At 36.8% G+C, this 19,045-nt stretch overlaps 1 protein-coding gene across 1 annotated transcript in view; it reads left to right on the forward strand.

Moving 5' to 3' along the window:
• The window catches only part of EPHA6 (EPH receptor A6), a gene marked incomplete at its 3' end in the record, with an annotated part of 529,988 nt that overhangs the window by 366,343 nt on the left and 144,600 nt on the right, over positions 1 to 19,045 (forward strand). The window lies entirely within an intron of this gene.

The raw sequence follows: 19,045 nt of genomic DNA on the forward strand, positions 1-19,045 counted from the left end.
TAATGCGTAAGGAATGTCTTTTAACTATAAACTTCTCTTTCCTCTTAGGTGTGGGGAGATAAATGAACTGCTGGCATCTTCTAGTACTGTTGCACAGGGGTTATTTTTTCCCTAAGTCACTAACTGAACTAAATGTGTAGGTCTTGAATGCACCTTTTGTTAGTACGTTAGAACAGGAGTACTCTCTGGCAATGCCTTATAATAGGCAGAATGAGAGACAAACAAGCCAGCCATAGCAGTAAGTACAACACTTATGTGAGCAGAGGAATAGAAATGTGACAGATTTTGAAGAACTCTCTTGGAAATCAGATTCTAGAGCAGAGAGACGAAGAATCTAGTACTGGAAGTCAGTCTGCTGATTTTCAGTATTAAATGAGAAAATTGTATTTATGTAGTGCTGAAGCAATGTGCATTGTAACTTTAGTACTGCGTTAAGTATAGTGGCCAAATGCAAATAGGATTTGTATATTGACAAAAAAAAGAGGGTGTCGGGGTAGATACAGCAAGTGAAACTGTAATCTTCCCGGCTTTCCATTAATCCTCAAAGAGGGAAATGTCAGCATTTATATTCTCAGCAGAAGTGACAAAATAGGGATGGTGTTGCATACCCATAAGAAATGTGATTGAAGTGAAATAATTGTCTACTGGATTTAGTATTAATTTACCACAAAGACATCCCTCTACTGGAGAGTAAAAAATTCAGCTAAGATTCAAGAGCAAGTTGAGTATGAAAAGCTCAGAAATTATATTAATGTCATAAGTAGTCAATAAAAACGCAGAGAACGGTATCCTTAGGTACTAATAAACACACTAATTAGTAAAACAGAACAGCTTTTGCAGTTCTATCCTTATCCCTTTTTACCTGTCATTTGTATTTAAAAAGGAAAAGAGGCTTTATTCTTATATGCAATACAAGACATTGAATGTCATCAAATACAATCACGAAATACCCCAGTTTCAACAGATTGTATCAGTTTCTTAACTTTGTGAATGTCTGAAGAACTCTGCAGGATTTTAAGATTTCACAAGAATGAACTGCTATTTCTTATAAGATACCTTGTTCACATGTTATCAAAATGCAATTGGGAAGCATGCTCGGGGAGCATGCTTGCTTTTAATTATAACCAGTAGGAATTCTGTGGCTTATAAAATGGAGTCATGTTTTGTCATGTGCTCCCAAGGTTTCATGAAATATATATAAACTTACAGAAATAAAGTAGCTGTCTAATAAACTACTGTGAGGACTCCAAAAAATGGGGCAGTTTCCAACAATTTGATGAGTAAGACAAATTAGTGACAGTGAACCCAGAATGTAGAGACGCATCTTTCCATGCATATCCAGAACAAGCAGAGCAAGGGAAGGAGGATAGACTGTGCTAAATATGCAAGAAACTTATATTTGCACTCTTGTGCAATACAAATTGCACACAGAGACCTATTGAAAGATCAAGCCCTCTCTGTGAAAAATATTCACATCTTCTGAGAAAGACTCTACCAAATAAAAAAGAAACAGTAGAGAAGGAAAGTTATACAAGGCTATCAATAAGCTACAAGTATGGAACACATACATTAATCTGAAAATATGATAAAGCAGCTCAGTAATTTGTCTGCTTTAAAGCACCTTCTTCCATATGACCTTCTTTTCTTCAGTGAATTGCTGCAAAATACTCAGAATCATAACTTAACAAAATATTGTTTGGCTCACTATTTGTCTCTAAAAATGAAAATCTCAAGAAAATAACAAAACTTCGTTGTGAGCCAATTCTGTATGGATTGTACAATTTTTGATTTTCTTATTTAGGAATACACTGGTATATATTTATGTGGTTGGCTGACAAGAGGTCACTTTGTTCTGCAGCTTTTCAGCCAAAAATACAGTGAACATAAGCTGACCTAGGACATAATTAGAGAGCTGACTTGACCTGTTAGGAGAACAAAAATTCCTAGACATTCAGTCCAAGATGCCATGAGGTTTTGTCTCAGTGAAGAAAAAAAGTTTTCCATAGCTTGAAGAGCTATGTGTTATAACCAGAGTGAGAATATCATGATCCTGAAATAATACTGTATATTGAGGCCTGGTAGTTGAAATATCTTATTTCTGCTAGATTATGAATCATTCTGAAAACTATACAGTTAGGAACATTTGTCACCTTAGACGATAAGTGAGTCTTTACAGCAACACGCAAAAAATCCATTAATTGTGTGATCTTGGAGATCTAAGATGTATTCTGAAAAGCATTTCTTCATAGACTGTCTTTGTAGTCTTCATAAATACTGAAAATTTGCAAATTATCTCTGTTGATACAAGACGTCTGCCCTATTCTGCAATCTGTTATCTATCCATTCTATTTTATAACCCTTTCGTATTTTCCACAAACAGCCCGGTACTTCTAAAAGAAAAAATGTCTCATAGGCAGTATTGTCTTTCCCTTTAAAAATCAAACTCCAGATATCAATATAATCTCCATTTCTTTACCAATAGTAATCAACTTTTCTTTTATACTCTAAAACTATTCCTCCAGACACAAACCAAAGCTTTTACTTTTTGAAATCCAGGGCATCGTAATCTATTTACCTCTCGCCAGAAAGGTCGCATGTTCGAGTCAGATGGAGACATGGGATAAGATATGGCCTTGTTATAGCCGTGTAATGAAGCCGAGTTCTTCTGTAGGAATTCCCTCATGGGGAAGGAAACACAGTACACAGTGGATATAAACCATACCAGTTGCACTTCAGGTTGTGCAGCTGAGCTAGAAAATGCTTATTCCTCCCCTTTTCCACCCAAACCCTTTAAAGTTAATCATCAAAAATTAATGCTCCCTGAGAGCTGTATTAAGCATACCAAGCTGTATACGTATCAGCAACTGTATTAAGTTTAAGTTCTCCCATATGGCCCAAATACACCAGCTGGATTATATTTGGTTACACACAAGATGATATATAATTAGCTGAGGAAGCCTGTCCATAGAGAAGATATTTTAATGGGATGTACCCAAGCAATATCCCAAGGCATTGCAATGACATCTCCAAATAGAGAATATTTTTTGGAGCAGGATGTAGGACGGAGGGATGGGCTGGTGTTTCTTTGCTTTCTTGTCTTTTGCTGAAATTTACCTAAAACCAAATCCCTTTGACAAAATACTTCATTTTGTTGGCAGACTCAATTTGCAAATTACAGGCAGTGTTCACATAAAAATTTTAACCCACCTCCATATGACAGTGAGTGGACAGGATATGTAGGATGTCAGATATGACTTTTCCTTCATTCCAGTATTATTTAGAGTTGCATTAATAAATAAAAGAGAAAAAATAACCAAGCAGTAGAGGCAAGGGGGAAATTAGTTTTCCAATGAGATTTTAAAAAGAGATGAAGACCCGATGAAGCAGAGAGATAGAGGAAAGTACAGGATTTAAAGAATCAGAAAGCAGTATGACCTTGTTAATTTTTCTATCAGACTACAGATGTATTTACTTAATTTATACAAGAAATTATGCTCCTTCTTAAAATCTAATATTAGAACAAACACCTCTATTTCTTTGAATATTCATTAATGTGAATTAAAATGAGACATCCTGAATTTGAATAGTAGAATACATAGGAGACCTTGAGGTAAATGACTTGATGGGAATAATGTGAAGATTTAAGACTACCAATGCACAATGTTTTGAATGATAGGATTATTTTTACAATGATTAATATGGAAAATTATAAACAAGGAAGTAATTTTGTCTTTCAGAATTGTTTGCCTACAATATTATTCTGTAGTTTAAAGCAAATCTATCTGTCTAGAAGTATGTGCACCATATTATTTCAAAGCCATGAAGTATATGTTTACGATAGATTATGTACTCTGTACTTTGATGGCAAAAAGATGTGGCACTCAGTGCATGTACAGAGGTATGAACTGATATCCTTGACCTTTTTTTCCACACTTTTTGAGGAACAGATCTTATGATCATTATCATCTTCTCAGATTAATTCAATTTTGCTCAGGCAGAACCTGACCCTACTTGAGTGTCGGCTACAATCAAACTTAAATGAACAGGAGCCATACATGTTCTCATTAGACAAGATATGGACATTTATTATAAGAAGCCATGTCATGTAGATCATACAATCCTCTGAATTTCTGGGTGAAAGTTTGGAAAGGCGAAGTATAATTAGTCATTTCTCTTCTATAGCCCTATGCCTTTCTGTGAGGTTCTTCATCTGTGAGATGTGTGAGGTTCATTGACCCTCAACCTCCCTACTGCTTAAATAGCTAAACCTCTCCAGTCTTTCCACCTCTTTAGTTACAATTTTGCATAATGGTTAACTGAGTTAGAAGGATCACATTTTTTCAGACACAGCTATGTTACAACTTCCCTATTTCCCTTAAGTACCAGCTATTACTTTCTAGGTTCAGATTTTACATTTATGTTAGATTTTTAAATCATGAAGAATAATATATGCACCAGCTCCAATCCACATGAGGCTGAAGGGAGCCTGCAGACTGTGTCACATTACTCATGAGCAGGCATAGTTCATTTGGTACTGTTGTGGCTGGATTGTTAGCATGTACTGGTTCTTTCTCTGGGTACATTCTTTTATTGTTGCTGTACCTACCATAGCATGCTTGATACCCTTGGAAGCTTCCTGACTTAATTTTAAAGCCAGCATCAGTGACAAGGTTGGGGAATAGGGAAAGGCTTATAACAATAAAGATAAGCACTTCAGGTGCCTGGCCAGTCAGTGAGTATGCTGAATATAAAAGAGCAAGCACTAGGCTGTTAATGTTGAATGATCAGCTGGGCAATTTTCATCCTCATGTTAATCATTATCTTTTAAAATGAACACTCTTCTTCTGTAATATTTTAATTATTTGAATTATTTGAGGCGTAAATAGCAATCTGCTGCCTACAAGTAAAATGTTTCTGATGTGACTAGAAGCAAGAGAAGTAGGGCTCATGCAATAATACCTTTTCATTACATTTTCAGTACGTTCTCATAAAAACAAGAGCATTGAGTAATTTGGATGTATAAGAGATAGTAGTATTAAGCAGACCTTAGTATTTGACCATAGCTGCAGGAACGGATCAGCATATCACAGTGAGGCACCAGGGCTGCAAGAAGCGCCTCGGGCATTCTCAGCCATTCGGAGCTCCTGGGAAACAAACCATGTCTGGTGAATGTTTTTAAAAAATAATCACTACAAATGCACTTTGGGAGATAATCATTAAAATGAAATCTCCTAGCTTATTTTAGCATAGTAAGTGATGTTAAACAAGCTTCTCAGTTTTGCTATTCTGCTGTTATTAACCTAGTTTCCCAAGGGAAGAACTGTAAAAGGCTTAGATTCTAAAAAGAGAAAAAAGTAGGTCTCAGAACTGTTGAAAATGAGAGTGAATAATTATGAGACTCTCTGACCAGATATAATTTTTGCCTGCAGGAAAGAACCTAAGGACCTTGCAGCAGTCATTATTAATGACACTGGTATAATTACTATTAGGAGAAAAAGAAATCTGGCCTCTAAATATCAGTTACATGCAGCAAAGAGTTTATCAAAGAAGTTCTGAGCTAGGCCTACTCCATTAGGTCCCTGGGTTGGCTAGTCTCCTAATCGTTGCCGTCAATTATTTAGAGATAGCTTCTAAACCTTTGTATTTAATAATAAAGTAGCCTACAGAGCTATTACTATTGTCATTCCTGCTGAACCAAAAAATCTCAACGAGAAATATAGTGCTGTTTAAGCAAGCTTAGTGGATTTGATTTAAAAAAAACATAGTCTCACTGATCTTGTGTTCTTGTCTGTAGCCAATACCATTTTCCCCAAGGAAAATTGCATGTACAATGCTTATTCCAGTAACTGCTAGAAGAGCTGCACAAATGTAGTAAAAGTGCGTTAATGGTTTTGAATAAATGCTTTTCAAAATCTTTCAAAGTCATAGGCATAGGAGGTATGCAAACTATTACAAGACAACAAACAGCACCACACAGCTAGTTCCATACCTCAAAGAAAGCCAAGAAAGCGAAATCCACTGATAGCACAGGTTGATTCCTAATCAAAGGAATCCTTAAACAGTTTTCCTAGCCATGTGGCATTTGAACTTCAGAAAAAATAGTTTTAAATATAGTTTACTGACACAGCAAGGATAATAATGTTAACTGCAGGAATCAGCTGTTAATCTGAAGCATGTAATTAAGTAGGGTCAAAAGTCAGATGCAGCTATTTTATAGTGCAGTGAGTTTCACCTCACTCCCGAGTACAAACTTTAGATGATTTTGATGAACAAACTGTAAAAAAGAAATGTCTCTTCAGAGAGAATATATCAATTGAACAAAAGGAAGTGGTAAGAAGTTTAACATGTTTAATCCTAAATTAACAAAATAGAAAATGTACTCTCAACTTAAAACAGTTTATTATTGTTAACTTAAAACAGTTTATTGTTGTTGTTGTTGTTGTTGTTGTTGTTGTTGTTGACATTATTATTAACTAGTTTCAGTGTGTTCAAATCTGAGTTTAGGTGCAGTAAGTTTTAGTAGTATCTGAAGCTAGAGTTGTAGTTCTTTCAGGTACCATAACACGCATTCAGGAGTCAAACTTCGGGTTTGGAAGTTTGACATATTTTTTACAGAAAGCATGGTGAGTTTCGTGAACAATGATCTAAATATAACTGGCGTTGCTGCCAAAAGATGGTCATCTAAGCAAAAAGAATTTCCTTATTTATAAGTTAAATACAATGTCCAGGTCTCCATTTCCCTAAAACCTGTCAGAATGTTTCCTTTAGACCTTCTTAAAATAAGAACTAGCTTGAAAGTTCCCAAAAGTCTTCATCTATGAGCCCAAACTATTTCAAAAACTGAAGCTAGGACAGTATTTTCATAATACACAAACTACTTACTGTTCATTAATTGTTCTTTCACAACCGTAAAGGTGGATTCACAGATTAAATCAAGAAGATACGCCCTTAAGTCATAAGTGAGGTTATGTCTTCATCTAAACGAAGGAATGTTTCAGTATGAGACTACATTTCACTTCCAGCTTTGTCCTGCAATACTTGATGCATTCAGGAGCTATTTGGGGAGGTATAAGTAAAAAGACGTTTTCCTTTTTTGGGGAAAAACAGAGAAAGTTCCCTTTTTTCCCCTCTTCTTCTGAGACTGCATTGCAACTACACATTAATCATGCAGAAGGACACATTGTTATTAGTTTTCCACTTTTAACATTTTTTTCACACTGAAATGGGGACAAAGCTACTGACTGCATAATATATCTGTTGTGGTTTAACACCAGCCAGCAACTAAGCACCATGCAGCTGCTCGCTCGCTCCCCCATGGTGGGACAGGGGAGAGAATCAGAAGAGTAAAAGGGAGAAAACTCATGGGTTGAGATAAAGACAGTTTAATAGGTAAAGCAAAAGCTGCACGCGCAAGCAAAGCAAAACGGAATTCATTCACCACTTCCCACGGGCGGGCAGGTGTTCAGCCATCTCCAGGGAAGCAGGGCTCCATCACGCGTAATGGTTTCTTGGGAAGACAGATGCCACCACTCTGAATGTCCCTTCTCCCCCACCTTCTTCAACCCAGCTTTATATACTGAGCATGATGACGTCATATGGTATGGAATATCCCTTTGGCCAGCCTGGGCCAGCTGTCCTGGCTGTGTCCCCTCCCAGTTCGCAAGGCAGCATGAAAAGCTGGACAGTCCTTGACTGCTCAGCAAAAACCCAAAACATCATCACGTTATCAATGTTTTCTCATCCCAAATCCAGAACACCGCCTCACACTGGCTTCTGTGAAGAAAATGAACTCTATCCCAGCTGAAACCAGGACAATATCATAGAATCAGAGGCTCGTAGAATGGTTTGGGTTGGACGGGACCTTAAAGATCACCTAGTTCCACCCCCACTGCTATGGGCAAGGACACCTTCCACTAGACCAGGTTGCTCAAAGCCCCATCCAACCTGATCTTGAACACTTCCAGGGATGAGGCATCCACAACTTCTCTGGGCAACTTGTTCCACTGTCTCACCACCTTCATAGTGAAGAATTTCTTCTTTATATCTAATCTAAATTTACCGTCTTTTCATTTTTTTTTACCCTTGTCCTATCACTGCGTGCCCTTGTAAAAAGTTCCTCTCTAGCTTTCTTGTAGGCCCCCTTCAGGTACTGGAAAGCTGCAGTAAGGTCTACCTGGAGCTTTCTCTTCTACAGGCTGAACAACCCCAACTGTCTCAGCCTGTCCTCACAGGAGAGGTGCTTCAGCTATTTGATCTTATTCATAGCCCTCCTCTGGACTCACTTCAACAGGTCCATGTCCTTCTTATGTTGGGGCCTCAGAGCTGGACACAGGACTCCAAGTGGGGTCTCATGAGAGCAGAGTAGAGGGGCAGAATCACCTCCCTTGACCTGCTGGTCACACTGCTTTTGTTGCAGCCCAGGATACAGTGGGCCTTCTGGGCTGCGAGCGCACTGCCGGGTCATATTGCATATAGGCAACCTCTTTTTTATTAAGTAGACATGTCCCAAAGCAGTCATTCTGGGAGAAGGGAGAAAAATCCATAGGAAAAGAGGAAGCTCTTTTAAGGAGAGCCATTCCATTTTCATACAATAAAACATACTGTTTCCATGTTTAATATTAGTATCAGCGTTTTGCCATGTTTTAAATAAAAGCTGTGGTTTCGGTGGTGGTGAGGGGTGGTTGTTGGAATGAAAAATGCACATTAGAGAAGCTTTTCATTTAAACGCATGATTTAGTTAGTCAACTTGAATTCATAGAAAGGGTATGTTATTCAGTAATGCCCACGTAGTTTTGTTAGTTTTTTACCCTAATAAAATCATGAATGTTTATTTTGTTGATTTAAAGAAACGTAATGTAAAAATTCTCTCTTTTTCTTTTCTTTTTTTTTGATGTATCATTAGTAACAGTTTCAAAGTGCCCTTTCTTGATGTTCTTGTCAGGGAGGCGGAGTTAACAACCTGTTATTATGTTCTCCTTACCGAGCTGTTAATAGCTTTAGAGTCTTTTGCAGGAATTCACCTGCTGCTCATAAAAACATTTATGTTGCTGTAGGAGCTTTGCCAGGTTGAAGCATCTTGTATTTGCAGTGACCTTGCACAAACTATCTGGTTTTCCTGCGTATACTGCCAGAAGTATTAACATATTATATTAATGCAATGGCAATTCTTTAGTGACTGAGCCAGCTCTTCCTTTTTAAAAAGGTATTGTCACCTGTCTTTAAATTTCTTTAAATTTTTTTCAGATTTTTTGTTTGTTTGTTTTTATTTACTCCAAAAATACTACTTCTGCTGAGGTGTGTTAAGTTAGAAATGGGCATTTCCCTGATACAAAAATGGGAACAAAACATGCTTTGTCAGTTTTGAAAGTGTAAAATCAGTATTTTAGTTTACTTGTTAGATTGTTTATTTTGTCCTTTGAAATTCCTGTTAAACTAATTGGAAAAAGATTTCCATTTTTGCTTTATACTCCTCTATTAACTCACTGAGGTGTTTGAAGAAAACATAAATTTAAATAATATGCTGTATTTATTGTTCATGTAATGTCATGATCTGCAACACAGTCACGATGCCGGAGATGAATTCAGCCCTTTTGAATTAACTTTACAAGATAGATACTTGCTGTCTGCCTGCATTGAGACACAAAACAAAGCACACACATACATGCTCACAAACACAATTCTTTGTGTATTTGTGATATTTCAGTGACTTTTCAACAGCTATAGATGTATTTATATCTGGAGAGGTTTGCATAACGAAAAAGGCTACACAATCTCAAAAGATTGTCCCAGTATGTAGATCAGCAGGTTCCTTCTTGCCTCTCATTTATTAGTAGTATTGGAGTGATTAAAGTCAAACTTTAGTTAGTGTCAGAGTTTGTATTTTAGAGCCAAAATTCTTCCTCCAAAATTGATTTTTGTTAGGTAGTGTTTAAATCTATATTAATATTGTAAACATTATTCTATAATTATATATATTTATATTCTATATTTTTAAGTCCTGATTTTCTCTGAAAAGGAAAGTTGTTGTCCCAAAGAACTGTATAGACAGTTAGCATGTGAAAGACTCATTATCATGCAACATTCATGTAGATTTAAATTAATCCTAATGACTTCAGTCATTTATTCCAGATTCACCATAGCAATCTAAAACAATACTATCTGTGAAAGCAGGTGTTTTGCTTACTTTAATAAAAGGGATAGCTATATTAATACCACTGAGTTAACAGCTCTCTTATGTGTATCTATGACCCAAGTAAACAACTATGAATAGTTTTGCTTTAAGTATGGCTTGTTTCCAAGCTGTTGTATATCAGTAAGGATCTTTCCTCTATTTGCCAGGTAGGAAATACTCAGTTGCAAATGAAAACAGAAAAGTGTACATTAGTCTGCTCTTCTAAGAATGAAAGATATTTATATAGAAGATTCAACCGAGGCTCAAACCAATCTTCAAATCAGCCCAGTCACTCTACCTGTCCTAACACCCTGAAAGGCTGAAACACATTTTAAAAAGGAGTTGGAAAGGCTTGTTGCCTCAAAAGTTTTTTTAATATAGTATGTAGTTTTCACAAGGGCATTTGTAAAAATGCATACATTACACACAGCAGTTGAAATTTTCCAGCAAGTTGTTAAAAACCTGACAAAATGTCCAGCACAGAACAGGAGCCCTAATCAAAATCCTGGACGTAACTACCTATGGATATTGTAGGGATTCTGAAATTAGGTAAATTAAACAGTTTTTGTCATCAGCTCCATTAGAGCTGAGTTTTGTGTAGCTGACTCAATGCTGTACTACATTTTTAGGATTGGTAGATTCATTTGCATTTCACAGCATTGAAAATATGTTGTGCCCTTTTTGTCAGAATAGATCATCGGCTACACTGTATCGTAGCAAGTCACCATCATTGTAGAAGTCTTTTGAGAAATTGAATCATTGCTCGTGTATTGAAATTCCACTTCAGTTGTAAGATGCTTCCTTACATTAAAAATGTCTTCACATTTCAATGTGAAATAGGGGAACCACAATTTTGAATTCTGCCATGGAGGAATGCAGCAGTTATGTGTGTACAGCATTACTGTGATTTTACCAATGCTGATAATGTTAGGCATGAGAAGATTGCCCCCCATATGTCTCAGCAACATAGAGACCTTCAGGTATTTGGACTGTGGCTTTTTACATTAAAGTTTTTTTTACATCACTAGTTGTCCCTTTTTGTTATCTTTCCTCCAGGGTCTTGCATTTTCAATTCAAAAATTTCATTATCCAGTGACCTACTTCTCAGCTGTAACTAGAGCTGTTCCTATGATATACAGAGATATGTTGAGTTTGACTGAACAAATCACTGAGATTCATGATTATTCACTAGTTCTTATAGACGAGGAACTAGAGTATATTCAATGAAATCATCAGGAAGCAGATTTAAAACAACAACAAAAAGTATTTTTAAAAAACAGTTTGTAATTAAACTTGTTGCCTAAGGATGTTTTGGAAGCCATAAGCAAAATTAGTTCAAAATAATAATTAGGTAAATTCATGGAAGAAAAGTCCATGAGCTATAAAACGCAATGAAGCAAATTTAGTTAATTCAGCTAATCTGCAGATTGCTGGGATCTGGCGGAGTGTTAAAGGTGAGCATGGGGAGAAAGAACCTGTACTGCTTATGTGGAGTCTCACGTCTGCAGTGGTATATATAGGACCTGATTCAGAAAATTGAACTGTGATTCTTATATACCAAATGAATGACTTGAGAATTAGCCCACATTAGTAAGTACATAGTTCTTTAAGCTTGTTTCACAACAAAGTCACGGAAGGCTTCCAATCTTCAAATTTTGCAGGTTTACCTCTGTTTCCTGTCAAACTGTATTTGTCAGTGGGTTTATTATCTCATTATGAAGTACACCTTAGTGTTAGGTAATTGTGCTTTACTTGTTGCTCCCTGCTTCTTCCCAAATGCAAAAGACAGTGCAGGGGAAAAGAAAATTAAAATGAGTGAGAAAAATAAGAAAAATCTTCAGGGACAACTGGAGAGGCTGACATTTTTATATGCTGAAGACTCCTGGAGATACTGGTGCCGAGGTTTTCCATGGTAAATATTTTTAATTAGCAAACAAATGTTACCAGAGTAGCTCATAACTGCTAGAAAGATGGAATTTAGTATCTGTGCTTATCTGACAACTCAAGTCATGTTCCCAGGCTCTCTTTGTTATATTCTGAATTGCACCCTGTTCCATCACCAACTTAAGGCACAGACCTGGTTTTATTCCTTTCAGTCTAATCTCCTTGTCAGTGTGATCCGCAGTGTCCTATCTGCTGCCTCCACACCTGGTGCTCCCGTTTGGCCCACCACGTTGGCCGCACAGCTTTTGCTCTGCCCACCTCTCACCTCATTGTGCTGGCAAGAAAGTTTAGTTTACACAGTTTTAGAATCTCTCATTTAAATTTTTTCTTCTTCAGAGTTCACCTCACATCAACTCATTTCTGCCTTTCCCGGTATATAATCCAATTAAAATGTGGTTTGGCTGGGTTTTGACCTTTCCATATTTTCTTTATGATCAGTTATCTGCTCTTTCCCTTTTCTTGCTGACAGCTTCACTTTATGTATGGAGAAAGTGATGAGCTGCCTGACAGGCAATCAAAATATAAAATATTGAAAGGCCAAACAGGTAAAGCACACTTTAGTATTTCAACTCCCCAAACTGTTACATCTCAGATTAATCACAAGGGAGGTAGAGGAGGGAAAGGAGAATATTACAACCTGAAGTGGGTGATGCTTTAAAATGCTGCAGGTTTCTTCTCTGAAGCAAATACTAGAGCCATCAGCAATTTTCTCCGTGGCCCTACTTTTTCCTGTCAGAGTTTTCATCTTAGTTTAGATTGTTCCTCAGATCTTTGTAAACACTTTTCTAAATTTACTTTAAGTTTGTTGGTCAGCTGGAAACGAAAAGCACAAGGCTTTTAGGAAATGTTTTTTTAAGAATATGAATGGTATCCTTGACTATTATTTCTATTCTTGTAACTTTTTATCACTCTATATTGCAATGAAAATTTACCTAATCCTGTTGATCGTATTGTAATCAGATAGTAATTAATGTTAGAAACACATTTTTGGACCTATGAGTCTTTTCCCTAATATCTGCCAAACATTACTGCTGGCATTCATATTAAATAGATAAACTACAGGTCAAAACAGTCTTCTAAAAGAAAATCATGCACAAAATTAGTAAAGATAAAGAAGCTTTCAAAGACAGACTTCGAGTTTCCCAGGTGTCGTTAATTTTACCAATTTCAGTGTAATTACGCCTCATCTATGTGAAATGGGAAGTAAGATATGACTAGGGGCAATAGACCTGCAGAAATTGTACTATAGAAATATTTTATTGCAAAGACAGAAAATAATTTTTGAGAATTATTTGAGACAAATTAGTTGTGAGAGGAATACAGGCAGTATAAATCAAAGGCAATTTCCATAAATTAGAGCTGTGGGGGCTATGTTTTTCTTGGAAAACTCAGACAGTAAGTACAAACTCCACAGTTAGCTGTTATTTGTCTTTAATAGATTCTATTTGGACTGATTAATCACATGTTGACTATACCTAGTAATTACCTACTGTTTTCTAACGTGTATTGCAACACTAAAGTTCAGCTGACTCTGGAGGTAATTAAGTGCCATCATAGCTGATTCCTATAGGAAAAGTAGGGAAGGAGCTGGAGATTTCATTTCATGATGGACCAGAGCTGTGATTATTAAAAATTCCTATCTTCCAGAGTTGTGGCCGTTCCTTTAAAATAATGATGCTTCTTCTGTAGGTCACATTGTGTATACCCTTCAAACTGATGTATCTAGGAACGAGAAAAAACGTGACCAAATGGTCTCATAAAAGATTCTTTTTCATTATTGGTGCTTTTATTTAAACATTGATAATGTCTGAATCATGGAACTCCGAATCTTCTTTCATTTAATCTGGTACTTATTCAGCCTTGACATTGTGCTTTAGTTCACAGGAGAAAGACCTGGTCCCTGTGGTGTATAGATTGAATCTCTATTACTATTTCTTTCTGTTAAGTGATAGCACTCTGAAAAGGCTAAGGAGGATTATATGGCTTAAGTACAGAATTTTCTTGCTGGAGGACAATGGATATAAACTAGAAAATGTATTTGCAAGCAGTTGATAGTAAATTCAGTTACTGTCTCCCTGGATTCTTTCCTCACACATACATTTGGAAGTTGTAAGTACACAATAAGTATGTTTTCAGCTGGCAAAAGCCTTTGAAAACCCTTTCCCCAGTGTCAGTTTCAGCAGGCTTTTCAGTTACTCATGAGACTCAGTGAACTGAACACCTTGATTGTCATTCATAAAATAAGATAGACACGGAGTAAACTACAAGAGGGTGGTAATTCCTGGAGGTCCCATTATATATTTCAAATGATAGAAAATTATATTTGTTTATCTTTTCCAGTTGCTGAAATAAGGACTGTTATTATTTTGGTTAAAGCCGTGTTTCTCTTTCCCACACAAATACTGACAGTGACAAATCTTGTACACCTGAAAGTGTCTGGTTTTTTATCAGTGCTTTACTGGTAAAGTTAATCTTTTAAAGGTTATTTCAGTAGTATAATTCAGCAGTATATTTCAGCTTTTATTTCCTTTAATCTTTTTTTGCACTAAATGTTTTTAGTTACATTTATTTTTCTCACCTGTAGCATCAGAATGTAAACTCTTTGATTGCAGTATGAGTCTAACCTGATAAAAGGTCATGACATTTTGGTTAGTCTTTATCAATGATTAATTTCATATATGTGCACAAAGTCTTCATTTCTGTGCTGTTTCACTCTGAAGTAAGGTGGGGATCAAATCGGAGAGCAGGGTGTTCACATAGGTGTGGCATGTGGAGGTTTATCTATTTATTTGCAAGTGTTAATGTCATCAGAGGGAATTCCTTTTCTTTTGAGCATATGAGAAAAATAGTAATACTAATCACAATAATATAACGTCTGAATATTGAATGAATATGACATTCATTAATAAAGTAGCTACTTTCAGTGAGGCGTAATGAAGAAATATAATTTAATCTGATGATGCCATACGGTGGAAGTGTTTCATTACAGCATATGTTGATGGGACGGATCCAACTATTCTGGTGCATTGCAAAAGCAGAAAGCTTCTCATTATTTTTTATACTCTGATCCTACTACTCCACTAAATCAGTTTGTCTAGTCTTAGACCATTAGCACCATTGTAACTTCCATTCCATCAGTCCATTTCTTGTAGATATGAAAAATGTCTTGACTATAAAGCCAAGTCTAAAATTAGGATAGATGCAGATTCAGATGCTCATACAGAGGAGGCTGCAGGAAACAGTTCGATTCTGAAAGGTGCACGTGTTCATGCACAGACCAAACTGTCACAGATTTGTGAACACTGTCTGTCATTATCAGAACGGAATCCACTGACAAGAAGAATCTCACAAACAATAAGAAAAATGCCATTTCCTTAGAAATAGAGATAGCATTTTCAAAGTTCCTAATATAATGCTGTTTAACTTGGATAGCTAGTCATAGGCTCTGTGTTACACTGTGTAATAGCATTGACATCACTTGTTTGGATTATATTTATATTTTAATTACAGATTTTCACCAAGAGAAATTTACAGTAGGCTATGGAAGAGGTCCTATGAATTTCCTCGTATCAGATTCTGACTAGTAATTATATTAATACATTACATTAGATAGACTCCTTTAACTTAGGTTTAAACCCTCAGCCCCTGTGTATTTAGAACTGCTTCTTGAGAGTCTTATGCTGTCATAAGATCAAAAATGCTGCTCTGATACTAATGTAAAGCATCAGAGCATTTCTTGTACTTGTCCTTTTGTATGAACTCTGAGCCATATATAATGGCCAACAGATCACTTACTGCTTACATGCAATGGTAAATTGCATGTCAGTGAAACTTTTCTTTTACTTTGCAGATTTTGTAGTAGTCCTCTCTAGTTATCAAGAAATACAGAACAGATGTAGTCCTTGACATTTCCCGTTGATCCTGGTCCCATCACCGTCCAGGTCAGAGATCTATCACAGAGCATACTGTGGCTCCTTCTAGCCCACAAAACCATGTTTCCTTCCAATGGAAAATGGGTGCATGGCAGGAGGGCTGATATATGTCTAGATTTTTCCACAATATAAAATCAGAGTTTGGTAAAAGCATGCCCTAGCATCCAGGAAGTACATCCAAGTTCTGCAGTTTAAAATTCACTTTTTGAACCCAGTATCCATAAAGAAGTAAGTGCATATTATCTGTAGCAAGAATAAGACAAAGTGTCCCATCCTTTTCTGCAGACTAGAATTGTATTGTTTTATTCTGAGACCATCTTTAACCTCCCTGGGAAAGATCATGGCCAACCTTGAGAGCCACCCCCATCAACTTCAAATTGCGTCTCTCTGTGGAAAGCTCTGTCTTTCCAAGCGGGCTGCTGATCTTGTCATCATTGTGAGAAAGGAGTAATGGCAAAGCATCCACTCTCTGGAGAAATGTCTTATGTATGAATCTAGTCCAAAAATGATGATTTCTTTGTGTGAAACGTTCACGTAAAACAATGTGAAGCTTCCAGCTGTTAATCATTTTGTCTCAAGTTTGAGCAACTGTCTCCTCACTGTCTCTTCAGGTACAGGCTTCTGAAGCTTTTTCTTCTCAAACACACCAAGGTGACAGGTTCCCTTTCCCCTGTTTCACTTGCAGTAACAAAACCTGCCCCCTTTCCCCAGCGACAGCAGTATTACTTTTATAATCACGTACTCCTAGGCCGTGTTTTTTGGACTGTGTGATGGGTGGCATAAGAGGCTGCAGAAAGGAAAGAAGAAAGGAGATGGGAAGGCATGGAGATGGGACCCCTCAGGGCCTCCTGCAGGCTGCCTCGGGCAGGTAGTAAGGGGGCAGGAAGCCAGACAAGCCTTGGAGGTGATCAAAATACCTTCCACCGCCCAGACGGGACAGTGGCTGCCCTCAGGAAGTTGCTGTTAGCCACAGGCTGCCCACACAGGTTAAATGTTACCAGCACAGTCCTTGTCACACTCATTATCTTTGACCAACTAAAAATAACAAATCATACTTGATAAGTGTCTGTCCACATCCCTGGCTAGGGAGCCACTATACCCCATGTTTTACACAAGCAGTAATTAGCCTGTAATAAGAGATAAAACATAACAGATATAGCTCAGACTGGTTTTTTTCAGAAGTCATTCCCAGTTCTTTGATGCCACTGGGCTGGTTCTGCAGGCTTCAGGGAGTAAATCTTATTATTGGATCTTGGGGAGTCTCCACCAATTTTTGACAAAATTCCCATTTCCATCCTCCTCTGAAGGAACCTATTTCTTTTTACACTTCCATCAAATCATTCTTAAATTTTATTTCTGCAATCTCTCCAGCAGGTCAGAAAAAACAGTAAACTGTTAAATGCTTAGAACTTTATTTCAAGCAGCAAGGTAGTCTGGGGGAAAGAAATCCCTTAGGTCCTGGTCTCCTCCTTATTTTACAGGTTGCGGAGCCTTAAATAAAAACTTCCAGAACATTCCAGAGTGTAAAGTCTCTGCCCATCTACATCTGGGCCATGACAGATGGAGCACATAATACTCACTAAAACTTTGAGCATACTAATACCTGTATAGAACAAGTATTTGCTGTTTTTTACATAACCTTTAGTGAACATAGCCAGAATCTTTCCTTCACTTGATGTCATGTCTTTACCTGGACTGAAGTGCAGAAACAGAGTTTTGTATTGATATTGTATTTAACAGGCAAGATCACAAACACTGAGCCATACCTGTGGTTCAGTGTGGTCACAGGATAGTGCAAAATCAGGTTGTTTCCTTTTTTTTTTTCCTGATTCTTAGACTGATCTTGAGCTGTTCACTAGCTTGTGTTGAAAAACTTGGTCTCTTTAGGCAGAAGTGTACAAACTTCAGTCAGCAGATTCAGTACTAAATAAATTCAAGTCTTGTGTTCTCCAAGTTTGCATACGCTGGCCAAGTTACACATTAATTTATATGACCCCTCTACACATGGAAGTCCCTGGAAGTTGCACATATGACAAGGCTATAGAATAGAAATTAGCTATTCATGACACACTGAATGTTTGTGAAATGTCCATAAAGTAGTATGAAAACTCCTCTGTATGTGTATGAGTTGTCTATTTTCTTACAAATCTTGAGTATTAACCTGTTATACCTTTTTTGCTCACATACATGCTATTTTTCAAGTTGAAGCAAGCCTCATTGGGGGGACCTTAACAGGTTGTCCTTCTGTTAGAAGCAAATAGATATTTTCTGAAATTTCTAAAAAAAAGAAATATGTCTATCCATAAACCTGTTCAAAGTGAAGTTATAACATTTGAAGTAATTGGGATAAATCTTCTGATAGTTATAGAAGTTTTTAGATGGTATATTAATCATAGTCTCGATCCATAAGATTACATGTACACTGGGTCTTAGTATTTCAATTTATAGATATACTTCTTGCTGTTTCAGAATTTGGTAATAGAATGTAGAACAAATCAACACTTCCTCTTACTCTAGTTTCTCAAATTATTTCCACTGTTTGAAGTGAGCATTAAATGCAATTATTTTAGATATTGGTCATTGTGGCCTTCCTTTTCCTTCTTCACTTAACAGAATCATTATTTTTGTGTGTTTGTTTTTGAATTTGGTTTTCTTGGCCATCTCCTTGTATGTCTACTCGGGGAATACTATATACCTGCTGCCCTATGCTAATGTGACTTTGTTACACCATGACTGAAGTTGACTCAGCAAGTTTTATATCAAACTGTTTGGTTTATATAAAAAATATGTGTATCTTGCTCAGAAGAGGCTGAGTCCAACAGAATCTGACTGAAATCTGTTCTTCTCCTGGTTATATCTCTTCTGTGAACCAGATTGTTTCCTTCTTAACAGGCTGAAAGCACCCTTTGAATAACTTATACACACTCTAATATCACTGCATGGTATAATAAATGTATATGGTGCCCTAGGGGTATCACAGTTGGATTGTTAAGCATAT

Source organism: Phaethon aethereus, assembly GCF_964289735.1.
Source record: "Phaethon aethereus genome assembly, chromosome: 1".
NCBI lineage: Eukaryota > Metazoa > Chordata > Aves > Phaethontiformes > Phaethontidae > Phaethon > Phaethon aethereus.